General features: G+C 46.2%; 1 long non-coding RNA gene across 1 annotated transcript; it reads right to left on the bottom strand.

Annotated features, from left to right (window-relative positions):
• Nucleotides 1-1,539: 1,539 nt before the first annotated feature.
• Nucleotides 1,540-9,154, bottom strand: LOC116784549. Its single transcript, XR_004356127.1, has 3 exons — nucleotides 8,736-9,154; nucleotides 8,212-8,332; nucleotides 1,540-2,583 (listed from the first exon to the last, which is right to left on the bottom strand). It is a non-coding gene; the product is annotated as an uncharacterized LOC116784549 (long non-coding RNA).
• Nucleotides 9,155-9,711: the final 557 nt, after the last annotated feature.

Here is a 9,711-nt window from a genome sequence, read left to right as displayed (position 1 = left end):
CAAGCAATGGCATAGCCCGTGGGCTGGGAATTCTGTACCCAGTACAGAAGCAGCAGCTGGCCCCTCAGGGGCCCTGGCACAGCTCTCCAGTTGTTAGGTCTGAGTAGCAACCTTGCAATCTGAAAGCCTGATCCTCCATCTCCTGCCACTCCCCAAGCTGCAACCACTGCATCCTCAGGGGTTACAGGCAGCACAGAGGGGGACAGCCTTCAAAACTGGGTGGGCACAGCCAAACCACCCAACAGAAGCAGTCAGCAGTGGTGTAGGCTCCCAGGGGACCAGGACGTGGCAGGGAGGACAGAGTCCTGCAAAAGGAAGTACAGCTGAGCTGGACAACCCTCTCCATCCCTCTTTTGAGCTCCTGGATCTGATCCAGGCTCTGTGTCGGGTACAGTGCTGGGCAACAGCCACCCTGGGTACCATCAGTGACATGTCCTGGTGGTAAACACAGGATTTCCCAGACATGCACCACTGTCACTGTCAGGTTTTCATCCTCCCTCAGTGCCTGATATTGACCAAAGCAGTAGCCCATTTCCATGTACATCTGTGTTTTAAACTGTGTTAAGTGTCAGAGATGAAAGCACTGGTGGCCGCTTCCCTAGGGTCTACTCCTGACTCCAAAAGCTTTAGATGTTCAGTGTCTGAGAGGTGCTCATAAAAATCACCATCTACTGAGGTGACAGAAAAAAGTGACTTCTGTCACCAAATTGGACAAACATTTCCCTGCTCTGTGTTGTCTCCTTTTCACAAGCTTCCAGAAGTGACATTTTATGAGTATATTTTCTCACTGTTTTGCTCAAGCCAGCTCAATTACTTATAGCGTTGTACAACCAGTTAGGGTTGTACATTTAGCGTTGTAAGAAAAAAAAGTACTCCTGAGAGATTGAGTTTAACAAGAGAAAAAACGTGGTGAAGTTGGGGTTTTTGTTGGGTTTTTTGGACCTAAGGCCAAATTAGCCTCTAGGCAGTGAGCTAGAAAAAACAAGTTTCTAATCCGGAAAAGCTCTCTGGTCTCTCTTAAGCATTAAATGGCCAATTTATTCACCAGGGAGAGGGTGTGGAGAGTTTTTCACTCACAATCCTTTCAAGATTATTATTATTCTACTTAAAATGCCTTTAAAAGTCTACTTTTGGTTCTAATCCATGTTAAACAAGATCTTGGGGAAAGCTTTGTCTAGTGAGCTAACAGAAGCTTCATTTCAAACTCAAGTAACATCTGTATGGGAAGCTCTTCTGGAAACAATATAAAAACAAAACGGGGGGGGGGGGGGGGAAAGAAAAGAAGAAAACATATCCTCCTTCTTCCCAAAACTGACCTCTGCTACAGTTACCCTCCCCTTTGTGAAGGGATCCCCCTTAGCTCACTCCATGTGCAAATCCCAAGCCTATGTGCATTTATTAGCAGACTCAGGTATTTAAGGGTTAAAAGACTTATTTATGATAAGATGAAAATTAAGTACATTGAGGCTGCAAGAGAGTAATAACTTTCTTACAAATACCTGTACCCAATAGTCAAAATTAATAGGAATAAGCCATCATACAACTGTTTTGAAAGACCAGACTTTTCCTTTTGTTTTCCCATTTTTTAAATGAAAGTAGATGAAAAGCAGTAGAAATCTTCAGTAAGATGCCTGTCAATGCCAGCTTGTGTTTCTAGCACAGTGCAGGCTCCTATGATGTTGTTTCAGTATGATTAATAGTATTTAAAATAACGTCTGTGCAATAGCCACATCTGAAACTCATATAGAAATCTGAATATTATTTAAAAAGATAAAGAAAGCTAAGTAACAAATCAAAGGGCTGAGAATTTCTCATGTCTCAGCAGGTGATATAAATTTAGTTCTCCTTTATAAAAAGTTATTGAATTCAACTTTAAAAAGGGCTTTGTTCCCCTCATGTCTTCAGTGACATTTTAGGGATCGTCTGTAAAAGCAACACACTCTAAATCATTGCATTGTTCTTCTAGCTAATAAACTCAAGGTAACTTTTGTACAATATTAAAGCAGTTAGTGTTAATGGATTACAGGGCTTGTAAGCTATCCTGCTGCAGAGGCATCCAAAGCACTGCAGGAATGTAGTGGTGTTCCCCAGTATGGACTTTAGTGTTTCAGTCCAGGATTTCTCCATCTCAATGGGTGGTAGATCATTCAGATTAAGGCCTCGTTTGATTTGCTCTTGCAATGGAGAGCTAGAAACGCTGCAAAAAGCAGTCAGAGACAGTGGCTGAGTCTGTAAGCGTCTCTCCTTTCCTAAGTGTCCAGCTGCGTTAATGGGGCAGAGCACTCCATGCCAGTCACACCACAGAGTAACCTAGGGATGAGAAAGTTCCTCATAGATGGGTGGCAGAGGCATCACCACTGGGACATGTAGGGATGGACACAAGTGCACAGGAGGATCTGGTGCTTGTTACATTCTGCCTGTACTTTGGACAGCATTGTCTAGCATTGTGTGCATCCCTCAGGCACCAGTGTTGGGGTGGGGACATTTCTCAGGTCACTGAGTGACCAGGACCTGCACAGCTCAAACTGTGCACAGTAGGATCCACTCTGCTGGGTACTGGGTTCAGGTATGAAGGTCACGTACCTGAAAGAAAGAAAGATAAATTCAGTCACTGAGCAGGTCAACAGTGAAATGAAGAATAAAAACTGATCTTCTCACCCCAAGGCAGAGACCCACTTCTGTGGTTCCCACTGTATGTTTTCCATAGACCCCAAGAGTCTCCATGCTATTTCAATAGCTCTTCAAAAATCAACAAAACCTATTGCCACAACAAGCTGAAGCTCACACCTCTACAATAAGCATTCTTTGGGGACCCCTCATCTCAAAAGGTAGCGTGAAGATCTGCTGCATCCAACCCAACAGCTTCTGAATTGCTGCCAACTGTTGAGCCAAGGCTCTTTCCAAGCACTGAATCAGCTAAAGGCAGCCTGTCATTAGACTGCCTTATGGGAAATGTGCCACCATCAGACAAAGGGAGTCCCCGCACAAGGTTTTATAGCACACGATCTATTGTTTCCATCCTTATTCCACCAAGGTGTCAAGTGAGATCCTGAAGATGAAACGGCAGCAGTTATCATGCTAATAGCTGTGCTCATTTTCAGCCCTTCGCCCTCCTCCCAGCAAACAAACCACTGGGGAAAAAAAATTGCAGCATGCTACTTTGGCATTAGCACTTTGCAATTAAATCCTCACCTTTCCATCTCTTGCTCGGAGCACAGTGTTGCCAGAAATAGTGCAGCTATGCCTGGCTTCCCACTTTTCTCACATCTTTACTCTTCCATCAGGCTAGGGCCACTTGGTTTGTGAGGGCCAGTGGTTCATAAACCCTTACCTTGCTCTGTGGGAAGCCATATCATGATAGCACAAAACCCACAGTCACACTGCTTTGTTATACACAGGCTTTGAAGGCTTTGCAGTTCAATCCATTAACCATGTGCATTTAGAGGAGATGCAATTACTCTGCCTGTAACTACACCTCAGTGAGCGACCAGGCAGAAACACTGTGGACATTCACCAGCAATCACTGCTTTAGGCCTCTGTAAGGCAGAACATGCTGTCTCCTCAGAAAGGTGGGCAGCACATTGCCAGCAAAGGAAAGTGAAGGCAGTCTCTTCCATGGCCTTTGTAACTGCAGTTTTAACCAAAAAAACCCACACAAAACTTTTAATTAAGTCTATGCTTACTTCAAAACCAAACCCTACCCACATTAGCAGAAGATTTAGCATTAAGTTCTCCGGGGATGAGGGAAGCGTCTGTACCAGCCAACAAAGCATCTCTGTGCTCTCTGCTTTGCCCTTTTTTACAGAGTGGAGGTAACCACATCCATCCCAACAGGGGCAGGGAAGCTTCATTAACTGATGGTTACACAACACTTTCACACGAAAGCCATGTGTTTACAGTTTCATTTTGTCATAATTAGTGTTACATACTACAGCAATGTCTCCAGGACTTTAATACCCAGTTTGTGTAAGGGGCATTTCACAAAGCTCAGCAAAAAAAAATTCCTTATTATTAAGCAATTGCTACGTAAGTACACTCGGCTCTTACAGATGCCCTGACATGTCTCAGAATAAGCAGGTAGTAGGCAAAAGTTTGACTTGCTCGTGATTCAGTGACATTAAATCAACTTGCTTTAAGTAACTGTCTCTTATACAAGAAGCACTATTTATCCCACTGCTAAAAAAATTTTAAAAACTAAAAAAGTATCTTCTGCCTTCATTGGAAACAAGCCTGGTTCAGGTGGCTATCTGAGCACAGGAGTGGAGGAATGACTAATGAACTGATGTCCTCTGGGCTAAAAAACCCAGTATATTTTTCAGAACTGGTCAACAGAGATGCCAAAGCTGTGCTGTTCATTGTGAGACCCCAGTTGTAACTTCACTGCAATGTGTCACTGGCCCCAGGGCAAGGCACTGCTCTCTCTTGAGCTCCAGGCACCTGAGTGGAGGTGTCAATGAGCTTCCATATGGTCACTTAATAAAGGTCATGAGAGGCTCTGGGCAGATACATCTTTTGATACTCCTGGACAAAACCATGTTTCCATTTGATCACTGTCAGATGCCATTTGAGTACTAATCCCTAGAAATACCTGAGGCACTTGATCTCCTTCTTCTGTGAACTTCTCCCCGTGTTTTGGAAACACAGACTTGACTGCAAGCACTGCTGAAGTATTGCTGACATTTCATGCCATCCTGGAGCTAGCTAAACAAGAGCCCCTAGAGGAAGAAAAGGAAGGACTTTTGCAGAGATGATGTTCAGGTGGTACTGAATACAGATATTTATAACCAAGGACATAAGGGGTTATTTAAGACCATGACTGGAGGAACAGTAATAAAGAGTTCAGGCCTACAGGAAAGCAGAGTAATGATAGAAGGAAAATACATGTGAAATTAAAGGCAATTAGTACATAATGTGATAGGTCCCATCATTTTGTTTGAAAATATTTTTTATGCAGAGCATCTCTGTCCCCATACGGTACCATCTCCCCAACTCTGCTTGGGTTTTCAACCTTCAGCCCCACACAGGTGACAAATCCACTAAGTCTATAATTTACACACATATCTACCTCCAACTTTCCATCAGTTCCAGAGAAGATTCAGAAGGTCCATCTGCACTGGTACATAAAGCTAGATAGGGCTTGTTCATGACCAGAGGCCACCTGACACAGCCTGGCCACCTCTCTACAGCTCCAGTCTCTTCACATTACTCTCCAGGCTGAGAGCTGTGGATGTAAAGCTGACCTCCCCAACACCAGTGGAGGCCAAGGAAAGGAAAGAGCTGCAGGGAGCATGGGTATGAGCTGAGCTGAGCACTGATCTTTGTTGGTCCCTTCCAACTCAGGATATTCTTTGATTCTGTGATTCCAGTCATAGACTGGTGTCAGTACTCTACTCAGTCACAACATCCATGACTCTTCTCAGAGGAGCTCAGCAACAGGACAAGAAGCAACAGACACACACTGGAACAAGTGAACATGGTCAGGCACTGGAGCAAGTTTCCCAGAGCAGATGTGGAGTCTCCATCTTCAGAGATACTCAAAGCTGGACAAGACCCTGAACAGCCTGATCTAGCTGGACCTGCATTGAGCAGAGGGTTGGAGCAGAGACCCTTCCAGGTGGGCATCTCTAGGACATCTCAAATGGTTCTGTTTCCCATATGGAGATTCAGTTGAGCCACAGTTTGCTGGAGTCTCTGCTCCTCCATGAGTTGGAAAAGCAAAAATCTTCCTTGTCAGCAATACTGATTTGCCCATCATCTCCATTCCCAGTCAAGTTACTCCATGTTTCCAGATTTGCAGTCACTGAGTTTACAAGAGCCAAACCCTGGGATCTGTTACCCACATTTCTGGGGAGTTCAAGGGAGAAATCCTGTCTCTCCTTCTCCTTTGTAACTTTCCAGCAGCATGCAGGTGAAGGCAATGCCAGTCCCTGGGCTCCCATACCTCAGGCCTACCTTCTGGAAAAGCACAGTTTGACATTTTTAACTACATGCTGGAAGGTACATTGTACCTTAGCTACATGCTGAAGAGGTCAACTATTTTTTAAAAGAAATGCTTTTAAAAACTTCCTTGCCACTAATCCCTTCAGATGTGAAATACTAAAAGTTGTACAAATTCTTTCAACTAGTAGAATGCAAAGGCTTCCTCTGGAGGAAAAAGCCATGATTTTGCACATTAAAGCCAGGGTAGATGAAAGGAATATCTCTTCACAAGCAATCTGATCCTGTTCACCTCACGCTTTGCAGATAAAACCCTGGGAAGTGCTGCCCTGCCTCTCCCTCAGGCCACCCAGCTCTGGTCCCCCCTTCACTCCATCCAGGAGATGGAGATGTTCTATCACAGTGCAGCCTCAGAGATATTTGTTACAAACCCACCTGTCTCTGGAGCTGGTTAGGAGACACAGGTTTGCTAGCACCGGGATAGGTCATGCATAACGTGAAGACACTGGACAGGATCCCATTAGAGTCACTCAGCAAGTTATTCCATGGCCTGGGCCATAAAACCCAACATTACCCAAGTGCATGCATTTAACTCAGGTCATCTGTGAGGCATGGACGCAGCTATGGCCTGGAGTGGGCTAAAGGCAGAGTGACAGCCAGCGCAGCCCTACTGTCAGGGGACAACCCTGCCAGCTCCCAGAACTCAGATGTGTGTCTGAATACCAGGTCAGTTTTATTACTTGCTGGTAAGGCATTAACCTCAGCTATTTTCTTCCCCTGTGCAAGTTAAACCAGTTTGTTTGCATCTATATTTGGTGGTCTCTGTCAGGCTTCCCTGAACAACCAGGGCTTGGCTCTGGCTCTGCAGAGCTGAAGAGATGAGTATTTAATAACAGCAGTCCCGGTTTGGTGGTGATAAAGGGCACAGGACTGGAGGCCAACCAACCTAACAGTGTCTCAAATCACAGTATTTTACATGTACCCTTGATCCCCTCTCACCTCTCTTGCAGGGCTCCAGGCTACCAGGCTGAAACAGAAAGCAGAGGTGGAGGTGGAGATGTCCCTGGTCAGAGGCATCTACAATAGCTCAACTTGGCAAAGGTGACCAACAGCAGTGCCAGATGTCACTGCTACCTTTTGCTCTCTGGACAAAGCATCACCAGGCTGTAGCATCTCTGCACCGGGCAGGCAGTGGGGAAGCGCTCCTGTAGCCCCTTGCCTTCTTCCAGGCTGGGACAGGGCAAGAGCCACAGGAATTTAGTTGCTGTCCAGGCAGCAAAGCAGTTTCTGCCGTATGAAGCCAGGCCTAGTAGCACCTGGCTGCTTCCCTACACTCTGCCTGATGTCACCCCAGGCTTGTGCAGGTCTGCTGAGGTCCCAGCCCAGCGGCCCTGCAACAGCTGTGACTCTGCTGAGGTCTGGGACATGGCTCCTTAGCTGAAATCCCACAGCCTGCTGAACACTGGGGATGTCAGGCTGTCTGAGGTCAGCCAGCCTTCAGAGACTTCAACCCTGACCCCACTGAGGATGAGAAACAATTTTCACAAAACTGGAACAAGAACAAAGTTTCTGCTGGAAGGGGAAGTTCATCTCTTGCTGATTAGCTTCACACCCCCACAGGATCTCTGCAGAGCTCTTCTGCTTCCCTACGCCCTTGTGTTTACCCAACAGAGTTAGAAGCAACCATCTCTAAAGGCCACACACCAAAGCCTACCATGAGTACCAGGACAAAGAGAGGAGATGGACACAACTGGGGAGCTGCAGCAGGAAGCCCAGCAGGGCTCTGCAGAAGGGTAGCCCACTGGGGATGGGGCAGGGGCATGCAGTCCACAGGGCATCCATGTTTGGAGACACGGTGGGGCTGGGAGTCACAGTGGGAAAGGCCAGTAGAAGCCAGGATTGAAACAAGGAAGTTGGAACAAACTCAGAGGGTCTAAGTGGGGCCAAGGGGGGCATTTATGCTACTGATTAGACAAGTACACCATGCAGGCAGCTTGATCATCTCCACTTTGGCCACTACATCCATACTGTGGTCACTGACTGGAATTTGCAACTTGAGTTTTAGGTTACTGATGAGAACACAGCACTACCACGTGGACACCAGCTCATCTGCATGGTACTGTGGCTCACCTGCTGGAAAGCTTCCCTGCCCTGCTGCAGGTGACAATGGGATTTTGGCCTTTTTCCTCATTTGGACATAGTTTGAGCCTCACCCAGGGACTCAAAAGAAAGGGCTTGTCTTACCAGCACACAAGCTGCTCATACAGGACATACCATCATACTCCAGCTGTGCGACAGCTGCCTCTCCTGGGTGCAGAAATGCTCAGGCAGGAGCCGGCTGCAGCTGCCGCAAGCGCTCCCATGGCATGAGCCCTGCATGCTCCCAAAGGAAAGACTGCAGAAAGACAGCATAGTGAGAGACACAAAATGCAACTCTTTGCTGGGTTGGGTCTTTTTGAACAAAGCAGAGCCCTTCCCTTAAAATGTGGGAAGCAGAGGGGAAAAAAGTGTTTACTGGCAATGCTTATGTTGCAGTAAAATCCAAGATGTTGAGACGACACTCCTAAAAAATATGCTTTCATATTTAAACATCTGTTCTCAGCAGTTTTTTTGCAAATTAGATGAGTTAAACCCCAGCCCTGGACCAAAGCCCAGCTCTGCTTATTACACAGGGGCAACCTTCATCCCTCCTCTAGGTGTGGTTTCCCCACTTTGTCCTGGTCCTGGTCCCATCGTGTTCTTCAGCATCATTGGCTCTTCAGCAAGGGAACTGGTCTCCTCTGCTCTGAAGCACCCACCTTACCAGCTCATCTCAGCCGGGTAAAGGTACATTCAACACAAGGCAGCACCTTGAGCAGCAACAGAGATGAAGCAGGCTTGGGAACATTTACTCCTAACCATCACCTTCCATATCAGCCTCTTGGAGTTTCCCTCTCTACGTCTCACTGGCCTCTCTCTTGCAGTTATTTTTCTCTGGACAGCATGTGGCAGCAGACAGCGCTGGCTCTGTGCTCTCTTCTCAAGCCCAGCTTTTTCCATACACTATTTCACAGCATATCAGGTCAGACTCACAGGACATGAGGTCTCTTCATCAAAGCAAACATCTGAAGAACCGTAAACACTAGAAATAAATTTTCCAGGAGGTTTTGGGTCAGAACTGTAGAAAAACCCAAATGAAGATGATATCTGGGAAAAGGTTTGGAAAACCACGTGATGGAGGCTGGCTCTGCGATGTTCTCATTGCCTTTGCTACACACAAGTTAATGCTAGAAAGGCAGATTAATATATAAACCTGTTCACTGAAGGGTAACACTGGTCCAGCAGTTCACAGTGGGGAAGATGAAGGTTTTCCTACTTGCTCCGTGGAGACCAAATTTTATTATTTTCTTCTCAGAGTGTGGCAAAAGCTGTCTAAGGTAGTTTGACATCTAAACAAACTTCTGATGTACATTCACTGGTCTGCTTCTAAAAAATCCACAGTAAATATCTGAACCAAGATCTCCAGGCTCTCTCCAAATGTACCAGGGTGTCCTCATGGTGCAAGGCAGGAATGCCCAGGTCCTGACAGTGGTCAACCAGCATCAGTGGTGCTGTAGAGGACAGCTAAGAAGACGCAACATCTCCCCATGCCACATCCCAGGGAAGTGGATACCTTGTGAGGGGACCTTAGGATGTCTGGGAAGCATGTGAGAAACCACCCTTTTAGTCAACAAGTGAGACGGAGAGATTCATTCTGATATTATGTATTTTAACTTTGAGTTTTAATCCTTTTTG

The sequence above is a fragment of the Chiroxiphia lanceolata genome, chromosome 3 (assembly GCF_009829145.1).
Source record: "Chiroxiphia lanceolata isolate bChiLan1 chromosome 3, bChiLan1.pri, whole genome shotgun sequence".
Lineage (NCBI taxonomy): Eukaryota > Metazoa > Chordata > Aves > Passeriformes > Pipridae > Chiroxiphia > Chiroxiphia lanceolata.
The sequence above is the reverse complement of the archived record's forward strand: the minus strand, read 5'-3'. Positions and strand labels throughout refer to the sequence as shown.